We start from the raw sequence: 13,730 nt of genomic DNA, 5'->3' as shown, positions 1-13,730 counted from the left end.
TCCCTGGGTTGTCAAAACATTGGAATTCTTTGCAAAATGGAGAAAGGGGACATTGTCTCTATATTAGAAAGAACAGAACTTTAAAAAGTGAGTACTGAAATCAATGAAGACAATTGAATATAAACAAATGGAAAATCCAGGAAATAAATGGAAGGAGCTAATTCTATTTCCATAGCTTTATCAAAGAATAAGAGTTGCCGGCTCTGAGGATGTGAACTCTGCAATCATGGGCACTTCTTCACTTCCTGGATGATTGGCTCCTACATCACTGGAACCCCAATGATTCTTTTCAGACCCCTTTTTATGTCTCTGTTCCTCAGGCTGTAGATGAAGGGGTTCAACATTTGCGTGACCACCGTGTACATCACCGAGGCCACTGCACTTGCGTGGGAGCTCTGGGTAGCAGCAGAGCTAAGGTACACACCAAGCATAGTGCAATAAAATAAACAGACAACAGAAAGGTGAGATGCACAGGTGGAAAATGTTTTATACTTCCCCTGAGCTGACGAAATTCTACGTATGGAGGAAACTATCTTAGCATAAGAGTAAAGGATCCCAGCAAAAGGACCACCACACAGCAGGATAGCTGCAAAATACATCACCACGTTATTCAGAAAAGTGTCAGAACAGGCAAGTTGGACCATCTGATTGAGTTCACAAAAAAAGTGGGTGATATTCAAGTGTGAACAGAAGGAAAGCCGCAACATCATTAGACTTTCTAGCAAGGAGTTCAGTATACATATGACCCAGGACATCAGAACCAGCAGTCCACAGAGCCTGGGGCTCATGATGACCATGTAATGCAGAGGGTGACAGATGGCCACAAAGCGGTCATAGGCCATCACACTCAGGAGAAAGACATCCAACACAGCAAAGAGTATGAGGAAATAAATCTGAGTAACACAGCCTGCATACGTTATGACTTTGCTCTGAGTCTGGATGTTCCACAGCATCTTGGGGATGGTGGTGGAGGTGAAGCAGATGTCTACAAAGGACAGGTTGGCCAGGAAGAATTACATGGGGGTGTGGAGGTTAAGGTCTGTGCTAATGGCCAGGATGATGAGCAGGTTTCCAAACACAGTGATCAGGTACATGGAGAGGAAAAGCTCAAATATGAGGGGCTCTAATTCTGGTTTCTCTGAAAATCCCAGAAGAAAAAATTCAGAAATTTGTGTATCATTTTCTGGTTCCATGTCGTGGATGTGACTTCTGGAAAGGAGGGAAATAAAATGACTGACATTCACACAAGATTGCATTACTCACAGATTTGAAATGCCATGTTTTATATTTTGCAGTTCAGACATGCTTTTTATTTTGTTTACTGTTTTTGTTTTTAAGTAGGTTCCATGCTGGTCATGGAGACCAATGTGGTTCTTGTAATCAGGATCCCAGGTAAGAGCTGAGCTGGGGGTGCATGGGTGGCTCAGTCAGTTAAGCTTTTGCCTTCACCTCTGGTCCTGTTCCCAGGGTTCTGGGCCAAGGCCTGCTTTGGCTCCCTTCTCAGCAGAGAGTCTGCTTCTCCCGTCCCCACCCCTGGATCACGCTCTCTCTGTTGCTCTCTCTCTCAACTAAATAAATAAAATCTTAAGAACAAAACATAACAATCAAAAAACAACAACAACAAAACTGAGCTAAGATCAAGAGTCAGATGCTCATTGGATCTAACCAAACAGATGTTCTCTGGAAAAAATTTTAATAAGTTGTATATGGATATGGTTCCCTTTAGAGGATCTCCTCTGCCAAATCTGGTATTTTTAAAAATTAGCTTCTTTCCTAAGAAATCATGTAATTCATAGTCTTACTAAGAAATTCTTCAAATATTTCAGGTTTATAAATTGACTGATGATGGTGTTTCAGGCACTAACTAAGCAATGAGCATAGGTTACTTAAGTATAAAGTCCCTACAGAGATGGAAAAAGAATGTATAAGCAAATAAGCGAATTCCATACCTTTGTAGATGGTGAGCAGTGCTAGGAAGAAAAAGAGAACAGGGATAAAGCAGAGATCGAACAGAACATTCTATTTTCATTGTTGGGTGGAAGTGTGTGCCTGGCAGTGGGAAGGGCCAGTGCACTGGCCCTGTGGAAGAAGGTACTTGTTTCCAATGTTCCAGTCAGAGAAATAAAGTCAGTGCTGCAAGGGAAATGAGCAGCAGGGCTACTGAGGAGAGATGCTGAGGAGAAAAGAGGCCTCTCTGCTTCCTCTGAACTTTCAAGGCACAGGGACTTCCTTGTCTCCACTGCCTCTCCCACTGTATTCGTTGTGTTGCAAAGGTCTCCATGAATTGAGCCAGATCCCATTCTTAGTGGCCTCTGTTGACTGAGTTCTGGCCCCTGTGTTGTTTCACCATGGGATTTTTGAGTCTGGTAACTTGTTGTGGGGACTGGTCACACTCTACAAGTCACACACCCAGAGGACACTGTGGTCCCCTGGGTTGTGTTATTCCCTAGTCTTTCTCAGCCCCACTATCCTGGTTATGTCAGGAGTGGATCTAATCCAAATAGATCAGGTAAGTGATCTTTCTCCTGCAAAATGCAGAAATGCCAATTCTTAAGCCTCCTGAAGATGGGCTCCCTGGGTGGCTCAGTCAGTTAAATGTCTGCCTTTGTATCAGATCATGATCTGGAGTCCTGTTATAGGGCCCTACATCTGGCTGCCTGCTCGGTGGAGCGTTTGCTTCTCCCTCTCTCTGATTCTCCCTCTCCTGGCCCCCTGTTTGTGCTCTCTCTTGTGATCTCTATCTCTCTAAAAAAAATTTAAAAAGTCTTAAAAATGAGATTTTAAAATATCATAATAAAATCTCATAAATACATACAAGTATTAAGAAATATGTATATTTATAGTGTACACTCCCCCAAATGAGAAAATGGATAAACCAACACTTCACAAAAGAAAGTGCACACAATACAACAAAAGGTGGACATTTTTATATCAAGCAAAGAAGACTTATTTTTCCTGTACTTCTTGTGTCATTATTTGGCTGATTCATTGCTGTATGGTCTGACAGAGGATGAGGTTAGCCATTTTATCCCTTCTCTTATGTGACATCTTGTATTGGTATTCTTGGGCTTTGGGTATTGATCTCTCTTTTGACAAATCCAATGGGCACCGCTAATCCTCTAACTGGGTTTCATCCAACGTGCATAGGGGTTCCCAGAGCATGCACTATGATCCTACCCACACCATGACAATTCTAACTTCGTACTCAGTAATTTGCTTCATATGATTTTGTGTGCAGATATCATGTCATACACATTTATTTCACTGTGCTTTGTCCTCAGTGGTATGATACATGATTCAAATGCACATGGACTTCACCTTCTTCCTTCACTTTTTTTCACCAACTCATGTGAATGCATTTGTCCAATATAAAAAGTCCTAAAATATGAAAAGTTATAGAATGAAAATAATGAAGTGATAACAAAACCAGGTTAAAATGAGTAGTAAAACAACTGCCATAGGCAAAATTCTATGAAAAATCAAAATGAGCTGAAGTAGTTTTAAAACAGCAATACTTAGTGATATCAACCATGATTAATAATTAAACTGTGGAGAGTCTAGACATGAAAGAATATAACGTGTAATATTCTTAGAATATTCTGGGCCATGGCAGAGGCTCAGTTTTTATTTGTCCATGAGTCAGAAATTAGGTCTCAGTGTATACGGACATTTACGACAAGGCAAGGTTCATCAGTGACCTCCAGGGGACAAAATCACACCCAATTAGAACCACACATTGAGTTTAACAATCTCAACATACTTTTTCTAGCATTGCTATAATAGCAATTTAATGAAAAAGAATATAAGAGACCTTCAAATGTGTAAGTAGCAGTCACTCTGTGAAATTGACATTAACATTGAATTAATTACTTAACCAAGCAAGCAAACACAGAAATCTCTTGCTCTAGGCTAAATTGAATTGGCTCTCAGGTGGTGATGGATCAAGGTTCTTGGCTTCCATTCTCCCTGACCCTGTCATCCGTGCTCCACTGGGACGTTGGACTCACCTATCTGGGGTGACTGGCAGAAGGTGTCCTTGTGGAAGTCTGAATTCCTTCCTGAACAACAGATGAAAGGGACTAAAGCCCTGTCCTCGGCTGAGGCAGCAGAAATAAGTGAAGCATTAGCTTCCAGCCAGAATTAGGACTTGGAACAAATAAACAGAAGCATGGTCCTTCCCATTCAAGGTTGCTGGCGCTGACGGACTGGAGATGAGAAGGTACTTACAACTCCCTGTGTCTGCTCATTAGGCACATTTCCCTTTTGTAATGTCTCTAAGCACATGATTCCCAAGTGGAAAAATCCTCTGGGCAGAAAGTGTATTTTTCCTAATGAATCTCAGTTCCCACAAGACTAGGTTATAGGTGAAGTGAATCCAGTTCTTTTGTTTGTTTTACTTCCTTTCTCTGAACTTGCCCCCTTCCTGATATGTGAATTCTCTAGCACCTTATTTCAGCTGCACGTTATAATTTTCTCCAAGTCTAAGGCAAAGGACCACACCCAGATTTGGTCTTTTTATCCTCAAATCATTGACATGTGATGGGGACCCAGCCCTGGTGTCTCCAGACACAGTCTATTCTTCTTTTCAATAAGGTGGAGAAGCAGGTTCTTCTGATAGTAAACCTTGGTCACTATACAGATTGGCTTCAAGACACGTTTGCCATTACAATTAGAAATTTCTTACCTTGTACAAGTTAAGAGCTGTCATTTAGTCCTTTATTATAAAATGATTAATAATTACAACAGATATGTTTATATTTTTATGTACTATAAAGTGAGCTTCACATGTCATATGGAGTGTTTGATTTAATTTTTCTAAACATCTTATCCCTGAGAATGTACATTTATGAACTCCACTCTACATCATAGAAATGGTGCTTGGTGCCATCCAAAGTAATCTTTTCACATTGAATATATGTGTATGTTGTGGGCCTTGAATGTCATTCTGTCAGGATGCTTCTAGTTCTCAAGCTCTGGGGCAATGGTTCTTAACAAGAAATTAATTTTCCTCTGGGGATGTGTTTGAAGGGATGCTGCTGAATACCTACCATTCAAAGGAAAGCACCCCCAAAATATTACCATCCTGCCACAAATGTCAACTACAAAATGTTAGAAACCCATCTAGACCTGCATTTCTCGAACTTCAATGTGCCTGTGAATGAACACAGATCCCACTACAAATGCATGATCTGATCACAGGTCCTGGTGGCCCAGTGATTTTGTATTTCTGACAAACTCCTGGGTGATGTTGATGTTGGGGTCCTGGTCTATGGATAATTCCTCAATTAACAAGACTGTGTTCCTGTGTTAGAGAGGGTGTAGGTGGTTTTAAGTGTTCTTCACCTAATACTGCCGTTGCATGTAATTTTGAAGGAATAGTATATGATGGGGGACTGTCAAGCCCAATGGTCAAGAGAGAATTCTTGAAAGGTTTTAGGGTTCAAAAATGTGATTTTGTTATAGGATGGGGAAAGTTCCTATGGGCAGAAAGAGCTGCACTTGGATTGTGAGGAGTGATTTTATAATTTTTAGTTAGTGAATTTTAGAGACCAGGTAAGTCTCTAAGGATTCAAAACAAGGCCTTGGGAACAGTGAGGTGCTTGCAACTATTGAGATGACTTTGGTCTTTAATAAAACAAAACATTGATAATTAAGGCAGCCGTGAGGTCCTTGAGGAATGTCATGCTCTGCATGTTTTGGGTATCTATTAGTCAGCTGTAAGCTGTAAGCTGTAAGCTGTGTCTCTTGCCTTTGTTTCCCTCAATGGTGTATTCATTCATTCTTGTGGCTGTGTTAATTCCATGTTTATTGCTTCCAAGAGTGACACAAAATAATACGCTTCTGAAAAAGACTTCATAGAAGGCAGAGGAAGGCCTTCCCAAGTGTGTCACATTCTAATCCCAGGACCTTCAATGCATTATTTCTTATAGAAAAGAAGGAATATGATGGCAGATTAAACAGGGTTGATATTAGCTACCATTAAGATAAAGAGATTAGCCATGATTGTCTAGGTGGGAATAAGGTAGTCACAATTGTCCTGCAAATGTTGATAAGGGGGGCAAAAGACTTGGTGTTGGAGATACTTTCAAAATGTTGCCCTGTTAAGCTCTGAAGGAGGAGAAAGAGTCAGGAGCCCAGGAATGCAGGCGGCCAGCAAGAGATACTGGAATTGGAAAGGACACAGGTTCTCCCTTGAGCCTCTAGGAACTCAACTCTGCAGACATCTTGCTATTAACCCAATGAGACTTCTTCTATGCTTTTGACTCCAGAACTGTAAGAGCACGTATGGGTTTGTTTTAGGCAACTAGTGTGGGGCTATTTTGCAGCAGCAGGAAGAATCTCATAAACATAGTCAGTAAAATTATTTGTGGGAACTGAGTTTAAGCCTCTCAATGCATTCATCAGTTTCCCTTGGCTAAGGGCAAATATGTTTTAAGAACCCACATTAAGTAGAAAAAAACATTAAATCTATTTAGAGATATTCTTCTCCATCAGCTGGTACAGCAAATTCCTCCTGGCTTAAACGTGAGTGTGGTCTGATTTTGAGGCCTTTGAGGCAGTGACTTGGGAAAGGAATGCATGATCAAAGTTAAAGTCACCCATTGTAATTTGAAATTTGGGGCCCATATTTTGCATCCTTTTATTTCATGTTGATTCAATCATTCATCCTTTTCAGTGCTATCCTCTCCAACTCTCCCTCACTTCCTTTCAACATAAAAGACAAAGTAATAGATAATCTGTGTGTGTACACAAGTGGGGACTGTGCTTATTTGAAAGAAAAATGTATGCAAACACACAAACAAGATACAACTACACTGGAATGTTTCCTTTGGGGCAAAATTTCATTCTTTTCTTACAAGATTCATATAAAGTTATGTTTAACATTTCATACTGCTTTCAGAAATAAGGAAACAGAGGCTCAGGGAGCTAAAACTTTTAACAATTACCCAACAAAACAGTTAAAGTTTATGTAAAGTCTTAAATTATACACAGATGGAAACTTGCATTGTGTACTCTCCATTTTTGCGATGCTTCTTTAATTCATCAAATTGTACACTCTAAATATATAGTTTATTTTGTGTCCTTAATCTCCAGTGATTTAATTATGTAGGAAAATATCTATGTGCAAGGCTAAGGGTAGGATCTAGAGCACAGGTACCTGACTCTCTATTGAGGGTTTGGGAGAGAGCTCTTCTACAAGCAAAGAAAAGCAAGTAGTAATTATGGATGTAGGAAAAGTGGGACAAAATTAAAACAATTCATATAAGTTCATTTAATTCATAAATAGAAGAATACCTTATATATAGAAATGTGGTAATAAGACCATAAATGGACCGAGACAGAAGAGCACTATGGCCACAAACAATACCATGGATGAGCCTTAGAAATACAGTGTAGGTGGTATCTCAGTGTGGTTTTGATTTGAATTTCCCTGATGGCTAATGATGATGAACATTGTTTCATGTGCCTGTTAGCCATTTGTATGTCTTCATTGAAGAAGTGTCTGTTCATGTCTCCTGCTCATTTTTTGACTTGATTATTTGTTTTTGGGGTGTTGACTTTGAGAAGCTCTTTAGAAATTTTGGATATCAGCCATTCGTAGTGTCATTTGCGAATATTTTCTCCCATTCTGTGGGTTGCCTCTTTGTTTTGCTGACAGTTCCCTTTGCCGTGCAGAAGCTCTTATCTTGATGAAGTGCCAAAAGTTCATTTTTGCTTTTGTTTCCTTTGCCTTTGGAGATGTGTCTTGAGAGGAGTTGCTGTGGCTGATGTGGAAGAGGTTACTGCCTATGCTGTCTTCAGGGATTTAGATTGATTCCTATCTCACATTGAGGTATTTCATCCATTTTGAGTTATATTTGTGTATGTGGTAAGAGAATGGTCGAGTCTAGGTGGGAATAGCTGTCCAATTTTCCCAGCACCATTTATGGAAGAGACAATTTCCATTGGATATTTTTTCCTTCTTTGCCAAAGATTATTTGACCATAGAGCTGAGGGTCATCATTAGCCATTAGGGAAATTCAGATAAAAACCACATTGAGGTACCACATTTTACCAGTTAAAATGGCAAAAATTAACAAAGCATGAAACAAGAAATTTTGGAGAGGACGTGGAGAAAGGGGAACCCTTTTACACTGTTGGTGAGAATGCAAGTTGGTGCAGACACTTTGGAAAACAGTGTGGAGGATCCTCTAAAAATTAAAAATAGACCTACCCTATGACCTGGCAATTGCACTCTTGGGTATTTACCCTGAAGACACAGATGCAGTGAAAAGAAAGGCCATATGTGCCCCAATGTTCACAGAAGCAATGTCCACAATGGCCAAACTGTGGAAAGAGTCAAGATGCCCTTCAACAGATTAATGGATAAAGAATATGTGGTCCATATATACAATGGGATAATACTCAGCCATCAGAAAGGATGACTACCCAACTTTGCAACAACATGGATAGGACTAGAGGAGATTATGCTGAGTGAAATAAGTCAAGCAGAAAAAGTCAATTATCATATGGTTTTACCTACTTATGGAACAAAAGGAATAGCATGGAGGACATTAGGAGAAGGAAGGGAAAAATAAAGGGGGGAGACTCAGAGGGGGAGAAGAATCATGACTGACCATGGACTCTGAGAAACAAATTGAGAGTTTTGGAGGGGAGAGGGGTGGGGAGATGGGTTGGTCTGATGACGGTAATTAAGGAGGCACATATTGCATGGAGCACTGTGTGTTATATGTAAACAATGAATCTTGGAACCCTACAGCAAAAACTAATGATGTACTGTTTGGTGACTAACATAACATAATAAAAAATAATAATTTTTAGAAAGGGGAAATACAATGTAGTGATTCACATTTGATTCCAGACCCATGAGGAGCCCAGCACAGATCATAATTGCTTCCCAGAATATAATGCTATTTGATTGTAAAGGCATTATTGATGAGGAGAACAAAGGCAAGAAAATGTAGCTAAAAGTCTATCTCCTTACAACTTACAACCCTTGATGAATCCCTGAGACATGTAGGGGATGACATTCATCCAAGAACTCATGGCTGCCTTGCACTGATGTTTTATTAGAGACTAAAAGGAAGCTTATTTTGACAATAACCAGACCTCTAAGGGTTGTAAACCTCACATTCAGTGTACACAGGTTCTTTAGAAACTTACATTATTTCTACCTCCTTCTTCCATAAACTCAAAAGTATATAACCAGTTATCCTCACAGTCCTATGCATCTCTTTCTGTCCATGGGTCCAGACCTTGCTATAATAAAAGCACATTTTTTGCATCATAAAATGGCTCAAGAGTTCTCTCTTAACCTTTGTACCAGGAGACCCACATCATAATGCCATTCCATTTGACAAGAACAGTCTGTTACACAGCAAGAGATGACTGACACAACAATTCAAGTGACCAGACATGAGGCAAGTAGAACATGTACTGCTTTTAATTTCTGGCCCACGATCTGACAAATGAAGAGAGCAGTCATGGTCATTCCGTTATTCAAGTTTATTTCTGATGACTTTATGAACAAGTGACTATATATGGGCTCCCTCCCATGTCACTAGGAGAGTTTGAAGGAATTGCACATTTCTGTGGAAGAATTGTTGACCCTGAACGACAGGAACATCAGGACATCCAGCTCTCTTGTGCAGTGTCAGATGGTAATGCAGGGGAAGAGATTTCAGAAATTTGTGTATCTTTTTCTGGTTCCATGTGGTGGATATGACTTCTGGAAAAGAGGAAAAGAAAATGACTGATATTCACACAGGCTTGCATTACTAACAGATTTGAAATGCTATGTTTTATATTTTACAGTCCAGACATACGTTTTATTTTGTTTACTGTTTTTGTTTTTATGTAGGTTCCATGCTGGGCATGGAGCCCAATGTGGTTCTTGTAATCAGGATCCCAGGTAAGAGCTGAGCTGGGGGTGCATGGGTGGCTCAGTCAGTTAAGCTTTTGCCTTCACCTCTGGTCCTGTTCCCAGGGTTCTGGGCCAAGGCCTGCTTTGGCTCCCTTCTCAGCAGAGAGTCTGCTTCTCCCGTCCCCACCCCTGGATCACGCTCTCTCTGTTGCTCTCTCTCTCAACTAAATAAATAAAATCTTAAGAACAAAACATAACAATCAAAAAACAACAACAACAAAACTGAGCTAAGATCAAGAGTCAGATGCTCATTGGATCTAACCAAACAGATGTTCTCTGGAAAAAATTTTAATAAGTTGTATATGGATATGGTTCCCTTTAGAGGATCTCCTCTGCCAAATCTGGTATTTTTAAAAATTAGCTTCTTTCCTAAGAAATCATGTATTTCATAGTCTTACTAAGAAATTCTTCAAATATTTCAGGTTTATAAATTGACTGATGATGGTGTTTCAGGCATTAACTAAGCAATGAGCATAGGCTACTTAAGAACAGAAGTCCTTACAGTGATGGAGAAAGGATGTATTAACAAATAAGAGAATTCCCTACCTTTGCAGATGTGAGCAGTGCTAGGAAGAAAAAGAAAACAGGGATAAAGCAGAGATCGAACAGAACATTCTATTTTCATTGTTGGGGGGAAGTGTATGCCTGGCAGAAGGAATGGTCAGTGGAAAGGCACTTTGCTTAGTGTCTTATATGTTTTATATGTTTTATCACTGTATTTGTTCTTGTTTCTACTTTAAAAGAATGTACTTGTTTCTAATGTTCAAGTCAGAGAAGCAAAGGTGATGCTGCAAGAGGAGTGAGCAGGAGGGAGACTGAGGACAAACCCTGTCAGACATACCGAGGAGGGAAGTGATCTCTCTGCTACATCTAAACCCACAAGGCACAGGGACTTGGTTGTCCCCACTGCCTTTCCCACTGTATTCATCCTGTTGCAAAGGCATCCCATGAATTGAACCAGATCCCCTTCTTAGTAGCCTCTCTTTTTTTTTTTTTAGTTTTAAAAATTATTATTTTGATTAGGATTATAATCTTTATTTTTTATATTTTATATATTTTTTAAATGTTTTATTTCTTTTCAACGTAACAGTATTCATTGTTCTTTCACCACACCCAGTGCTCCATGCAATCCGTGCCCTCCCTAGTACCCACCACCTGGTTCCCCCAACCTCCCACCCCCCACCCCTTCAAAACCCTCAGATTGTTTTTCAGAGTCCATAGTCTCTCATGGTTCACCTCCCCTTCCAATTTCCCTCAACTCCCTTCTCTCCATCGACCCTTGTCCTCCATATACACTATGGAGAATTATGCCTCCATCAGAAAGGACGAATACCCAACGTTTGTAGCAACATGGATGGGACTGGAAGAGATTATGCTGAGTGAAGTAAGTCAAGCAGATAGAGTCAAGTATCATATGGTTTCACTTATTTTTTATATTTTATTTTATTTTATTTTATTTTTATTTCTTTTCAGTGTAACAGTAGTCATTGTTTTTTCACCACACCCAGTGCTCCATGCAATACGTACCCTCCCTAATACCCACCACCTGGTTCCCCCAATCTCCCACCCCCTGCCCCTTCAAAACCCTTAGTGGCCTCTCCTGATTGAGTTCTAGTCCCTGTGTTGTGTCACTGTGAGATTTATGAGTCCTGGCACCTTGTTGTTGGGACTGCTCACACTCTATAAGTCACACACACACACAGAGGACACCATGGTCTCATGGGTTGTGTTATTCCCCTGTCTTTCTCAGCCCCTGCCATTCTGGTTATGCCAGGAATGGATCCGACCCAACTAGGCCAGGCCAGTGGTCTTTCCCCTGCAGAACACAGAAATGGCTCCCAGTAATGGCAATTCCTACTCCTCCCATGGACAAATAGATTTAGGGTCTATATTGGGATAGGCATTTTCTGTATATTTCACCAACATTAAAAAAAAGAATCTGTTTCAGAAGTGGAATGACAAAGGATGAGGGAGAAGGAGGAACAAAATGTGTGAGGGAGAAGAATAAACCAGGTATCCCTGACTGTAAGGAAGAATGACCTCCAGCTTTGCACCCCTGATTACATCCTCTGATGCCCAACAATGATAGTATTAGAACAAATTAAACTCATCCAAAAGACAAAAGTAGTGATATGTTTATAAAATAAAAAAAAGTACATATGATAGACCCCCTCAAAAAATGAGCAAAAGAAAAACCAGTACTTCAAAAGGAAGTATACACAATACAACAAAAGGTAGGCATTTGAAATATCAAGCATAGAATATTTATTTTTAATGTGCCTCCTCATAACTGTTTCGCCGGTTCATTTTTATGTGGTCTGATAGGGAATGAGGTTAGCCCTTTTCTCCTTTTCTTTTTTTTTTTTTAATTTTTTATTTTAATAAACGTATAATGTATTTTTATCCCCAGGGGTACAGGTCTGTGAATCATCTGGTTTACACATTTCACAGCACTCATCATAGCCCATACCCTCCCCAATGTCCATTTCCCCACCACCCTCTCCCGTCCCCCTTCCCCCCCGCAACCCTCAGTCTGTTTCTTGAGATTGAGTCTTTTATGGTTTGTCTCCCTCCCAATCCCATCTTTTCATTTTTTCTTTTCCTACCTCCCCCCAAAACCCCCCACCTTGCATCTCCCCTTCCTCATATCAAAGAGATCATATGATAGTTATATTTCTCCGATTGACTTATTTCGCTAAGCATGATACCCTCTAGTTCCATCCACGTCGTCGCAAATGGCAAGATTTCATGTCTTTTGATGGCTGCATAGTATTCCATTGTGTATATATACCACATCTTCTTTATCCATTCATCTGTTGATGGACATCTAGGCGCTTTCCACAGTTTGGCTATTGTGGACATTGCTGCTATAAACATTCGGGTGCACGTGCCCCTTCGGAGCACCACGTTTGTATTTTTAGGATATATACCCAGTAGTGCAATTGCTGGGTCGTAGGGTAGCTCTATTTTCAGTTTTTTGAGGAACCTCCACACTGTTTTCCAGAGTGGTTGCACCAGCTTGCATTCCCACCAACAGTGTAGGAGGGTTCCCCTCTCTCCGCATCCTCGCCAGCATCTGTCATTTCTTGACTTGTTAATTTTAGCCATTCTGACTGGTGTGAGGTGGTATCTCATTGTGGTTTTGATTTGTATTTCCCTGATGCCGAGTGATGTGGAGCATTTTTTCATGTGTCTGTTGGCCATCTGGATGTCTTCCTTGCAGAAATGTCTGTTCATGTCCTCTGCCCATTTCTTGACTGGATTATTTGTTCTTTGGGTATTGAGTTTGATAAGCTCTTTATAGATTTTGGATACTAGCCCTTTATCTGATATGTCGTTTGCAAATATCTTCTCCCATTCTGTCAGTTGTCTTTTGGTTTTGTTAACTATTTCCTTTGCTGTGCAAAAGCTTTTGATCTTGATGAAATCCCAATAGTTCATTTTTGCCCTTGCTTCTGTTGCCTTTGGCGATGTTCCTAGGAAGAAGTTGCTGCGGTTGAGGTCAAAGAGGTTGCTGCCTGCATTGTCCTCAAGGATTTTGATAGATTCCTTTCGCACATTGAGGTCCTTCATCCATTTTGAGTCTATTTTCGTGTGTGGTGTAAGGAAATAGTCCAATTTCATTTTTCTGCATGTGGCTGTCCAATTTTCCCAGCACCATTTGTTGAAGAGGCTGTCTTTTTTCCATTGGATATTCTTTCCTGCTTTGTCGAAGATTAGTTGACCATAGAGTTGAGGGTCTATTTCTGGGCTCTCTATTCTGTTCCATTGATCTATGTGTCTGTTTTTGTGCCAGTACCATACT

General features: G+C 40.3%; 1 pseudogene across 1 annotated transcript; it reads right to left on the bottom strand.

The window, feature by feature from the left end:
- Positions 1-260: 260 nt before the first annotated feature.
- On the bottom strand, positions 261-1,229 carry LOC308340159 (olfactory receptor 7A17-like; annotated as a pseudogene). The gene has a single exon. The product of its transcript is annotated as an olfactory receptor 7A17-like (transcript).
- Between the last annotated feature and the right edge of the window lie 12,501 nt (positions 1,230-13,730).

This window comes from Martes martes, assembly GCF_963455335.1.
Source record: "Martes martes genome assembly, chromosome: 1".
NCBI classification, from domain to species: domain Eukaryota; kingdom Metazoa; phylum Chordata; class Mammalia; order Carnivora; family Mustelidae; genus Martes; species Martes martes.
This window is presented reverse-complemented; position numbering and strand designations above follow the sequence as displayed.